Source organism: Rousettus aegyptiacus, unplaced genomic scaffold (genome assembly GCF_014176215.1).
Source record: "Rousettus aegyptiacus isolate mRouAeg1 unplaced genomic scaffold, mRouAeg1.p scaffold_m13_p_1, whole genome shotgun sequence".
Lineage (NCBI taxonomy): Eukaryota > Metazoa > Chordata > Mammalia > Chiroptera > Pteropodidae > Rousettus > Rousettus aegyptiacus.
The window spans coordinates 33,445,838-33,459,354 of NW_023416284.1; the positions used below are offsets into that span (position 1 = coordinate 33,445,838).

General features: G+C 33.4%; 1 protein-coding gene and 1 pseudogene across 2 annotated transcripts in view; one reads left to right on the forward strand and one right to left on the reverse strand.

Annotated features, from left to right (window-relative positions):
* Positions 1-13,517, reverse strand: part of FAF1 (Fas associated factor 1) — a 341,571-nt gene that overhangs the window by 305,732 nt on the left and 22,322 nt on the right. The window lies entirely within an intron of this gene.
* LOC118604992 lies at positions 12,931-13,049 on the forward strand (annotated as a pseudogene).

The window sequence follows — 13,517 nt, forward strand, 5'->3', positions numbered from 1 at the left end:
AACACAAGCACTGCAATTCTGTGACAGTCAATTCAATAACCAAGAAGGCTACTAAGTGCCTAATGGGCAGGCAGTGTATACAGTGTGAATACACTGGACAAAGAAATAATTTATATCCTGGGTGGAACAGAGTGGGACAGTGCAAGATTCCATCACGCTACTCAGAACGATGTGCAATTTAAAATTTATGAATTGTTTATTTGTGAAATTTCCCATTTAATATTTTCAGACGATGGTTGACTACAGGTAACTGAAACCACAGAAAGTGAAACTGTGTAAAGCAAAACTACAGTATATGTTCCTCATAGTTCAGAGCCTGGTTCTCAAAAAGTAAGATTGCTTTAATATTCAAATCATTTCTCCAACCTTGGATTAATTCCAGTGTCTTTACTCTTTCTCTGAACCACATTGCCTCTTAGTAAGAACACTTATAAACTAATTTTCAAAAAATAAAATATGAAAATCTCAGCTAGCAAGTTTCATACATTGCTAGTGAAATTCTAAAATGGTAAAACACTTCGGATAACTTGGGCATTTTTAAGTAGTTAATTAATACATTACTTTATGACCCAGTAATTACACTCCTAAGTGTTTATTAAAGAGAAATAACAATCTTCATAAAATAAAATATCTACAAAAAGATCTGTACAACAATGTTAATATTAGCTTAATCCAAAATTATCACTAGTAACTAACAACCCAAGTATCTATCAATAAATTAGTAGATAAATGAATTATGGTATATTTGTGCCAAGGAATATACACAATAGTAAAAAGGAATGAATTTCTGATACGAGCATCAACAAGGATAAATCTCAAAAACTTTATGTTGAACACAAGTAGGAAATACAAAACAAGATATACCACATGATTCTACATGGATAATATTCAAAACCAGGAAAAACTAATCTATGGTGACAGGAAAAAAAAATATTTGCTTCTGTAGGTGAGAAAACTGACAGGAAAGGGACATGAGGAGACTTTTTTAGGGTGATGGGAGAATTCTATATCTTAATTAAAGTTATAGTTTCATGAGTGGTCTTTGTTGAAATTTATCAAACTGTACTCGTAAGATTTGTGCATTTTCTTTTATAAAAGTATGACTCAACAACAACAAAAAAAAGGGTATTAGAGGAAAAAACTTAATGTTTGATAGTTCTCCCTAATCCTATTTCACTTCATGCCTTCATATATTCATTCAATAAATATTTACTGAGAACCAACTATGTTCTAGGTAGTGTTCTAGGTGTTGGGGATACAGTGAATAAAAATATAGGAAACACAGCTCTCATACGTGAATTGCAGAGAAGATACAGACAATAAACGAGATAGTTAAATACACATGTGGGTTTAAGATAATGATAAATTGAGAATTAAAGCAGGGAAGGGGGATATGAAACATTGGAAAGGGATTGAAATTTCTGGTAGGCTGGCCAGAAAAAAACCACACTTAATACTTTGGAGCCTATATCTATGACTTGACTCTGTAAATGGAATACAACTAGATGTCAAATTATGGCAATTCTGAGCCTAGGCCTTTAGAGGTATCATGAGTTTCTGCTTGCCCTCTTACAATTGTGTCATCATCACAGTTGTGAAACCAGGTAATTACTGGGTTATCTACCCAGTAAGAGGATCTCAGAATGACTACACATGGAACATATCTGAGCCCAACCTGCTCGGGAGCCAAGTTGAACTAGTTCTGTAAACAGAGCCACCCACCCAAATAGCCTAGATCAGTCAACTCAGAGTAAAGGCCTAAATGAGAGTAAATTGTTGTTTTAAGCCACTGAGTTATAGGGTGGTTTGCTGCTCAGCAACAGCATTACTGTGGAGTGAAATACTATGTCTGGGGTTTACATTTTAAAAAATAGTCTAGCAATACTAAACAATTATAAAAAGGAATGAACAATTGATCAATATATTACAACAAAGAGACCTCCAGAATATATCTTTGAGAAAAAAAATAATAAAGTTGTAGAAGGTTATGTACTATGCTATCATTTATTCAAGATTGATAAGAATATGAAACTATAAACATATTCACTTATATTTTTTTACGATGGGAAAATAAAGGATAATTTGTTTAACGTTAAAAAAGAAAGGGAATGGGCAAATGGGAAAAGAAAAAAAGTGAGACTGCTTTAACTATACTCTGACTTATAGATTTCACTTTGTAAGCATGTAAGTATTTTTACATTATTATCCAACAACAAAAAATATGTTTTAAGTATTCTCAAAAATAGAGTAACAATGACAGAATTTACTCTCCTGTCTGAAACAAATTTAAAAATCGGACAGAACATGTGAAAAAGAGTTCCAGTCAACTCACAGTTATCCAACTAAATTAAACCTTGGCGGTAATTTCTGGTAATCTAGGTCCTTCTCCCTACTACTCTCCAATGAAACCTGGGCATTTATGAGATTGTGGTTTAATTATTTGTTCAAAAGTCTCTTTCTTCTGTCTCCTGCCTTAAATTCTGACATCCTGAAGTATAGGAACCATATTTTAGTCTTCTTTTCATCCCAAGTGCACAAATAATATTTGCTCATATCTAATGCATTTTCAAATTACCCCCATGTTTTATTCAAGTATTTTGCTACCTTTAAAGTGCCTTTAATGAATTTTCTACTACTTAGACACCTCATTCTGTAAAACCTTCCCTAGCCTCTAACCTAAGAAAAAATTACTTACCTGGATCTTCTTAGGACACTGTATGTGTATATATCTCAAAGTTCCTGAGATACATACACACATATTGTAATAATTAGTAGGCTATATCCTAATCATCTGCATAATATTGTCTCTTCAAAGACGATGGTATCTTGTTCATTTTTGTAGCTCATTACCTATAACTATGTCTAGAATAACTGGTGGTAATAAATGCCTTTCAGAGGAATTAAATAATGCATCTTTAGCATATGCACGAATTAAAGCATTGTGTATGCACTAGCAAAAATTCTGGTTTTATAACAAAAAAAAATGTTGGAACATTTGGATATCTAATAGAAATTGCAATAAAGAGACAACTATAGTTGTAAAATGGGTTTTAAAGGGAGGAGAAAACTAGAATATGGAAGGACTCCATTTGCTAACCCAACCTGTTATACAGGAATATACTTCTGGTTACAAAAAAATCCAGTAGTAGCAACAGATACTCACTACCATAAAATTTAATTCTTCCTGACTTCTTAAAACAAGGACCTACAGCGAAATAGTCTTCACTCCCCTCTTTACAGTCTTATTTTGCTTGGTTTCCAGCTTACTCTCTCAAAAAATTGTAGATATAGGCTACTTCCTTCAAGCTCCTCCTCGAGAACCTCAAAAAACAAGCTGCGTCAATAAAAACTTAAAAATTGTTTAATTTTGCTGGGAAGTCCTCAAAAACTTAAGCATAAAATTATCACATGATCCAGCAATTCTAATTCGGAATGTATATCCAAAGAACTGAAAGCATGGACTTGAACAGATCTTTGCATACTCATGTCCATACCAGCATTATTTACAATATCCAAAACAGGGAATATACATACAATGGAATATTGGTCTTAAAAAGAAAGTTCTAACGCATGTCATAACATGGATGAACTCTGAAGACATAATGTTAAGTAAAATAAGCCAGACACAAAAGGTCAAATATTGTATGATTCCACTTACATGAGGTACCTGGAGTAGTCAAATTCATAGAGACAGAGAGTAGAGAATGGCTGTTGCCAGGGGCTAGTAGGATGGAGAATGCGAAGTTAGTGTTTGGGAAGATAAAAGAGCTCTGGAGATACGCTGTTGCGATGGTTACACATTAAGCAATGTTAATGACGTAAAGCCACAGAACTGTAAACTTAAAAATGATTAAAATGATAAATTTTGGTACATGTATTTTATTACAATAAAAAAAAAATCCCGTTTAATTTTAAGATAAGCCCTGAATAACGGTTGTGCTGAGAACTTCCTACCAAGCTCATCGAAGCCAAGTTTTCAAATATCTCCCAGTGGATTTCATTTTGTGATTTACCATCCTAAATACTGAAAGTTTCCCAGTTATGTTACACATGGCTCTAATAATAGTTGTTTCCTACTTCACCTTTCCCTATTTTAAGCAAAGATGACTAGCCAGTTTCCAAATACCTGCTGATACTAATATACCTACCACCTAACTAAAAAATTACATCATTATCAGTATCTTTAAAGCCTGAGTACTACTTCCTAGCTACCTTCTTTTCTCCACTAAGTTAACTACTATCCTGAATTCTGTCTTCATTATTATATCGTTTTTCTTAAGAAAAATCTCTTTTCATGAATAAGTAAAATAGTCACAAAAAACTTACTAATAATATTTAGGAAAGTCAAGATGTATTATTCACTTATTCATTATATTTATTAAGCTCTTACTCTATTCCAGGCTTAAGAAGCTCATAATCTGATAAGAAAAACATAAATAGGAGTGACAGGAGGAAGGAGAGGAAGATGGGAAGTGGAAAGAGGAGACAAAGACAAGAAAAAAGCACTCATGTTAGGAAACTAAAAATAACTTACTTTTATTAGAGTATAAATTTATGTCAAAGGAAAATATTTTAATTAAAATTTTTTGGAGTAGGAATCAAATTCGTCAAGGAGGTAAAAGACCTGATCTCAGGTCATTATAAGTCACTGAAAAAAGAACCTGAAGAAGATACAAATAAATGGAAGTATATATACCATGCTCATAGTTAAGAAGAATCGACATTAAAATGGCCATACTACCCAAAGCAATCTAGAGATTCCATGCAATCTCTATCAAATACCAATGGCATTTTTCAAAGCACTAAAATAAATAATCAAAATTTATATGGAACCATAAATGACCCCGAATAGCCATGGCAATCCTGAGAAAGAAGAACAAAGATGGAGGTATCACACTACCTGATATCAAACTATACTACAGGTCTACAGTAATCAAAACAGAATGGTACTGGCATAAAAACAGATACATTGATTATAGAACAGAACAAAGAGCCCAGAAATAAATTTACATCCATATTCTCATTTAATATATGACAACGGAGGCAAGAATATACAATGGATAAAGACAGTCTCTTCAACAAATGGTGCTGGGAAAATTGGGCAGATACATGCAAAAAAATTAAAAGAGACCACCTTTTTACATTATATACAAGAAAACAGTCAAAATGGATTAAAGGCTTAAGTGTAAGACCCAAAACCATAACACCAGAAGAAAACTTAGGCAGTAATCTCTCTGATATTGCTGCTAGTAATTTCTTTTCAAACATATCTCCTCAGGCAAGGAAAGCAAAAGAAAAAAATAAACAAATGGGACTACATCAAACTAAAATGTTTTTGCACAGCAAAGGAAACATCAACAAACGAAAAGACAACCTACTGAATAGAAGATATTTACTTATGATATATCTAATAAGGGGTTAATATCCAAAATATATAGAGAACTCATACAACTCAACAACAGAAAAACAAACAACCCAATTAAAAAATGGGCAGAAGATTTGAATAGATATTTCTCCAAAGAGAAAATAAAGATGACCAACAAACAGGCCACCACCAACTTCAGAAAGATGGAGAAACAGAAGGGCTTGAGCAGCAACAAGACAAGTCACTATCACAGAGAGCACAGGAGGCAGCATAGTGAATTAAAGTGTTATTTACAGTGTAGTCTTTGCCTCTCCTACATCAGCTTTACCCGGTGTACTTATTAAAAATACAAGTTTTATACCATTAGATTTTTTTGATTAATTAATTTTATTTTTTATGGTGACTGGTTAATAAAATCCAATAAGTTTCAGCTGTTCACTTTAACAGTAAGACATATATGTTTATTAAAAATAACAGGTTTTAGATGCTGCTGGAGACTACTGAATTAGACTTTCTGGAAGTAGGACTCTAGAACATACAATAAGCATCTCAGGTGATTCTTACACTGATTAAAGTTTGAGAACTACATAATGGAAAGTCTTACCTACCTCCTAATCCCCAGCTATTTTCAGGTAAATCACTTTATCTCAGTGCAGAAGTTTCGTACTGTTAAAAAGGACTAGTGAATTACACTTTTCTAAGTTTAACCAGGAATGGTTATTCTTTTTGACATCATGAGTCTGGTTCTAACAACCTACATAGATGCTTCCATTGGCAATGTGTGCTAAGAAATATAAATCACATCTCTACTGATTCCCAAAATAAGCTGACATATGATTCTACACTGATGCAATCTACTCACAAGTTTGTAAATGCTTATAAATGTCAAACAGTGCCACAGTGCAAGTGCATGCACATTCTGTCAAATGGCAGTTTGATACTAGGAAATATTATCAGTTGCTGACTCAATTTATTTCTTAAATAACTTTTCTTTAACAGGTTTTCCTTAAAAAAAAAAATTTGAAATGTAGAAGCTACACCACAATTGAATTCTGATAAGCTATCTTTCATATATTTTCTTCATGTAAGTTATGCATACATCCATGCATAGACATGAACCAGGTACTATTAGTAAACTGGGGGACCCAAGCCCTGAAAAGCTTTAAATATTTGACAATGCATTTTTAAAGGCATCTCTGAAAAGACTTATAAGTATGCTCCTATCACCTATTATAGCGCTTACCATATAGTATTATAATTGGATGTTTATGTGTGCCTCTATTCCCCAACTAGACTCTAAATGCCATAAATGCAGAGATCACTGACAGTCATGGTCTGTGTTATTACCCTGGTGCACAGCAAATTGCCTGACACAGAGAATATCACTCAACTAAGATATTTTGAAAAACTAAGTGGCTGAATGAATCATATACAAATGCATTTCTTATGCACTGTTCAAGTGTTTTAGACACATTGATTTAATCTTCTTATCATCCTTATAAGATAAAAGTATCACTGATGAGGAAACTTAAGTTTAAAGAGATCAAGTAGCATGTCCAAGTTACTCAGCTGCTTGGTGGCAGAACCAGAATCTGAATCTAGAGCCAGAACACCAAAGTGTTCAATCTTTCCACTACAACCCTACAAATATCATCAAGGTGTTAATATCAAATAGAAGAATATCTGTCGCATAGCCTTAGGAAGGCTTGAGTTGTTCCCCAATTTCGAGAAGAGTACACTGTGAGCAAGAGGAGATAAATATCAGTCAAACTAATCAAATAAATATATCCTTAAGTTTCTAACAGAAGGGTACACAAAATATAGGAAAAGAAGTATCAGAAAGTAAGAATTTGTCCATTACTGACCAAAAGAGTTACTATAAAGATCTCTTAAAAATACTAAGAGATAGTACTCATGAAACCAATGGCATGAATATTCAAACACTAGAAACAGAGTAGAAATAATTTCCTAGACTTTCCACAGACTGGGTAAACCATCCCCCAAACCAATCCAGGTATTTTGTGCTTCTATGCTTACCAATCCATGTTCTGATGACCAAACTGGTTTCTCAGGTATCCTAAACCAGGAAAAGGATGTTCTGAATAATAACTACAGGTACTGTGGTCAATGTAAAAATGTCTCTCCCATTGTAAATTGATATTTGACAAATCAGCCTCCTGTGAATCTGTGATTCTAAATTCATTTCCCAGAACATTATCACTGATGGATATTAAAATGAAAATCAAATATTTAAGTTTGTAAATCAAAAGACCAGAGCATGTATTCCTGATAAGTCAGCCACACTCATTATTTAAGCCACGTAATAAAAAAATAATAAAAAAAAAATCAGAACCTGGCATTAACAACTATGACTCAATCTTAGAATTTTAAAGTTAGATCTTTTTTGCATTCACTTTCAAATACACCAACTGGTAATTTTGCCTATGATATCACAGGCATATAGTACGCTGGTTTACAAAATTATATAGGCCAATAAAAAGCATTTCTTAGTATAAGCTAAATTTCCACCAAAATAAGCAAGTATATGATAACAGAATGAATCAGTGCTAGTCTCTCATTGTCCACCATCAATTCTTTTTCACACTTAGCCCACTGGCAAACTGCTTTTCCAAAACTATAATTAGAGCATCAAAACAAAAAATCTGAGAGATTTACTTAGCATTTCATCACATTCCACTTTGAGATGCGAGAGAGAAAACACCAATGTACGACTTGGATTTTAAACCCTGAAGGCTTAAAGTCCCCTATATGTGAAGCCCTTGAAAAACGCAGGTCTCTAACAAGCACTTTGTATTTAATTCTATTCTGCCTTATACTATTATTTGCTTCATAATGTTATTATGAAATTTTGGAAGCCTCAAACATGATGCTAGTTTTCTGCCAAGTAACATCTACTAAATTTCAGGTACCTATAGGTTAGAAAGCAAAAAACCTTAGTAAAAAGCCCCTAAAGAAAAGAGAATATAGTTTCTGACAGTCTTACAAAACAAAAATTACACTTCGGGACCAGCAAGGGAACAAGACCTCAGACAACACACCAGGCTCTAAGGTAAAATAAAAAGGTAAGACACAGACTGCTAGAAATATTAATACATATATCTGCTGACCCTCAAAAGCATTAGGATGAGAGAAAAAAATGACTTAAAGATTGCATGCTATATGATTTCATTTATATCAAGTCCAATAATATGTACAATTATTCTACAGTAATAGAAATCAGACCTGTGGTTTCCTGTGACCCATGGGGATTGATGGAAGAGACCTTGAGGACACCTTACCTGAGCAATGAAAATGTTCTGTATCTTTATTGGGGTAATGGAATACAACTCAGTAATTAAAAAACTACATATATATTCATATGTGGGTGAAACACAAAAGCATTATATTGAGGGAAAGAAGCAAGATTCAAAAGACTGTATGCTGCACAACTTCATTTATATGAAAACCAGTAAAAGTCAAAACTAATTTACCATGATAGAAATCAGAACAGTGGTTTCCTATGAGGCATGGGGACTGACTGGAACGGAACATGAAGGAATCTTTTTAAAACAATGGACATATTCTAAATCCTTATTACAGTGATGATTAGAGGGGTATATAGTTATTAAACTCAGCAAATTGTCCATTTAAAATGAGTTTATTTCACTAAATGTGAATTTCACATAAAATTTTTGTAGTTATAAGCAGCAAAATGAATAAACTTTTACTTATTAAAAGAAAAAGGCAGAGTAGTAAAGTTATGAAGTAGCAGACTTGACTTTCCAAATGATTTTAATATTATTTGCCAAAATGTTTTTACATATCCAGCGAAGATTGCCATTGCATCAAACTCTTTAATAAAAAACTAATATATAAATAATGAAAAGGCAATGTAAATTTCAGATAAACAAAAGCTCAGAAAATTTCTCATCAACACATCTTTCTTGCAAGATAATCTACACAGACTGTCAAAAATGGTAAATATGTGGATAAATACAAGATATTTTTTCTTGCATTACATATGCTTTAAAAGAATTAATTCCTTAAAGCAAATATGATAGAAATTAGTTGTGAGGTTTATAACGCATGTAGAAGTATATATGACAAGAATAAAACATACGCAGAGAGGGGATAAATGGAAGTATACTTTTATAAGATTCCTACATTATACATGAAGTGATATAATTCAAGACAGATTGTGCTAAGTAAGCCATGTATACTGTAATCCCTAGAGCAAGAAGGGGGAATACAAAGAGGTACAGAACATAAGGCCAAGATGATATCTTCTGGTCTCAGACTTATTTAAACTGAAACTACATTTTGGAAAATTTCTTCCCGCAGTATTTTCAGGTCAAGAATGGCCATAAGAATAATCTGTGCAAGATTTAGAAGGCAGAAGAAAAAGCAGCAGGCATTACTGCCCTAAAAAGTTTAAGGACGGCACAGGTGCTACTGTAGCTCATAAACACTGTCACAGGTCTGCTGGATCACCTCACTGACATGAGGCAGGAGATAGGTCCACAATTTCTCCAGATCCAGACTAATTTTCCTTATGTACATAGATGCAAAACTCCTTAACAAAATCAAACCTAGGAATATATAAAAAGGACAACTGGGGTTTCTTCCAGCAAAGCAAAGATGGTTTAATATGAGAAAATCAGTAAAATTCATGCTATTAATAATAATGGAATCTTATGAGCATCTCACTAGAAGAAAAAAAGTATTGACAAAATTCAACACCCACTCATTTTTTTTACTAAATATATTGGGGTGACATTGGTTAATAAAATTTCAAGTACACAATTCAATAATATACCATGTGTAAACTGCATTGTGTTCACCATCCAAAGACAAATCTTCCATTACCATATATTTAACACCCTTTACCCTTATCGACTTCCTTCTCTCCCCCCTTTCCCTTTGATAACCAGTAGGCTGCTGTCTGTGTTTTCGTTTGTCTTGTTCATTTGTTGCTTTCAGTTTTATATCCTACAAATGAATGAAGTCATATGGGTTTCAACTTCTTCCACCTATTTTGCTTAGCATGATTATCTCAAGATCCATCCATGTTGTTGCAAATGGCAGTATTTCACCATTTCTTGTGGCTGAGAAATAGTTCATGGTATATACGTACCACATCCTCTTTGTCCAATTATCTATCATAGATGTTTTCAAGTTTTTAGGATAACAATCCAGAAGAGGGATTGCTGGATCATATGGCAATCCAATTCTTAGTTTTTTGAGAAAACTCCATACTGGTTTCCACAGTGGTTGTAGCAATTTTTATTCCCATCAGCAGTGTATGAGGGTTCATTTTTTCTCCCACAACCTTTCCAACATTTGTTATTACTTCTCTTGTTGATAAGTCATTCTTACAGGTGTGAGATGGTATCTCATTGTGGTTTTGATTTGCATTTCCCTAATAGCTAGTGAAGACATCTTGTCATGTCTTTTGGTTGTTTGTACATCTTCTTGGGAGAAGTATACGTTCAGGTCCTCTGCCCACTTTCTTATTTGTTTTGTTGTTGTTGTTGTTGAGTTGTATGAGTTCTTTATATATTTCAGATATTAGCCACTCATCAGAGGCATTGTTTGCAAATATCTTCTCCCATTCACTGCGCTATCTCTTTTGTTGGTTTCTTTTGTTATATGGAAGCTTTTTAGTTTGATATAGTCCCATTCATTTATTTTTGCTTTTCCTTCCCTTGCCTTTGATGTCAAATTCATAAAATACTCTCTAAACCAAAGTCTTTAACCCATTTTGAGTTAATTTGGATGTATAATGACAGCAATCTAGTTTCATTCTTCTGCATGTGGCTTTCCACTTTTCCCAGCACCATTAGAGAATATCTTTTCTCCACTGCCTATTTTTGGCTCCTTTGTCAAGAATTATTTGCATACACACACACACACACACACACGTATATGTATATATATGAATTTATTTCTGGGTTCTCAATTCTGTTCCATTGGTCTGTGTGTCTGATTTTCTGCCAATACCATGCTGTTTCAATTATTGTCACTTGTAGTATAACCTGAAGTCAGGAAGTGTGATATCTCCAGCCTTGTTTTTTTTTTTAGGATTGCTTTAGCTATTCGGGGTCTTTTGTGATACCATACAAATCTGATGACTTTTTTTGTTCTATTTTTTTTTTAAATACCATTGGGATCTTGATGGGGATTGCATTAAATATGTATATTGTTTTGGGTAATATGGCCATTTTAACCATGCTGATTCTTCCTATCCATGAACACGGAATGTCTTTCCATTTCTTTATATCTTCTTCAATTTCTTTTAGTAATATCTTCTAATTTTCAGTGTGTAGGTCCTTCACATCCTTTGTTAAGTTTATTCCAAGGTATTTTATTCTTTTTGTTGCAATTGCAAAGAAATTCTTTTTTTATGTCTTTTTCTGAAATTTCATTTTAGTATATAAGAATGCAATGGATTTTTGTACATTGATTTTGCATCCTGCAATTTATTGTTGTTTATTGTTTCTAATAATCTTTTGGTGGTGTCTTTAGGGTTTTCTATATAAAGAATCATGTCTGCAAAAATCATGTCATCTGTGACCATTTGACTTCTTCATTTCCAATTTTAACACCCATTCAAACTACAAATAGAGGAAACTTCATCAACTGATGAAAGAAATCTACGAAAAATCTACATTAACGTCATACTCAAGAGTGGAAGACTGAATATTTTCTCCCTTGGGAATAGGCAAGGATGTTTGCTGTTACAACTTCTATTTGACATTGCACATAGGTCCTGGCCCATGCAAAAAAAGCAAGAAAAAGAAAGGAAAAAGTCATAAAGACTAGAAAGAAGTAAAGATATTTTTTATCACAGACAAATGACTGTATACAGAAAATCCTCTGCATTCTTCAAGAAGAGAAACCTAGAGTGATGACAGAAGTAAATTTATAAGGTCACAAAGATATAAATATATTCCAAAAGCCTACTATACCCACAAAAAATTAAATACAGAATTACCATTTGATCCAGCAATTCCATTGCTAGGTATGTACCCAAAAGAACTGAAAGCACAGACTTGAACATATATGAGTACACTTTATTCATAGCATTGCTTACAATACCCAAAAGGTGAAAACAACCAAAATGTCCACCGACAGATGAATGAACAAAATGTGGTATAGACATATAGGGGAATATCATCCACTCTTAAAGAAACTCTGAAACATACTATAACATGCATGAACCTTGAAGTCACTATGCTAAGTGAAATAAGCCAAACACAAAAAGACAAATATTGTATGATTCCACTAAAATAAAACACCTAGAATAGTCATATCCATGGAGACAAAAAGTGGAATGGTAGTTGCCAGGAACTGGAAGGTATGAAGTTTCGTTTCGGAAAAAATGAAAAAATTCAGGAGATAGAGTATGCTGATGGTGCCACAACATCAGTGTACTTAATGCCACTGACTGATTATACACTTAAAAATAGGTAAGAAAGTAAATTTTATGTTATGCATAGTTTATCACAGTAAGAAAACCCCATTGTATGGTTTCATGTACATAAAGATTAAAAACAGGTATAATGGTCTATGGCCATGCCACCGTGAACATTCCCAATCTCATTTGGTCTCAGAAGCTAAGCAGGGTCAGGCCTGGTTAGTACTTGGACGGGAGACCACCTAGGAATACCAGGTGCTGTAGGCGTAAAAAATAATAATAAAGATAAAAACAAGTAAAACTAATATAAACACACACACACTCACATATACGTATACATATGTATCCACACACACACATATATAATGTTGGTTATCCTAGAGTATGGGGAGATAATGACTAGAAGGAGGCTTCTACAGTTTTATTTATATTCAGTTTTCTTGAATGTTGGTTTCATTGATGTGTTCATTTCATGAAAGTTCATGAAACCATACTTTCAGGATTTGTATTCTTTGCTATAAAAATATTATACCATCACAAAGTTTTGTTTTTTTGTTTGCTTTAGTTAATGACACATAAAATGATTTTGCTGAGGTGAGAATCTGGATCATGCTCACAGCTGGACTATACTTTCTGGAGCAAGTAACCTGTCCAGTAAGTCATATAGAGAGCCTAAAATCCACACTACAGTACACATTTGTTGCATACTATTTGTCTTGGACAAATAGATTATGA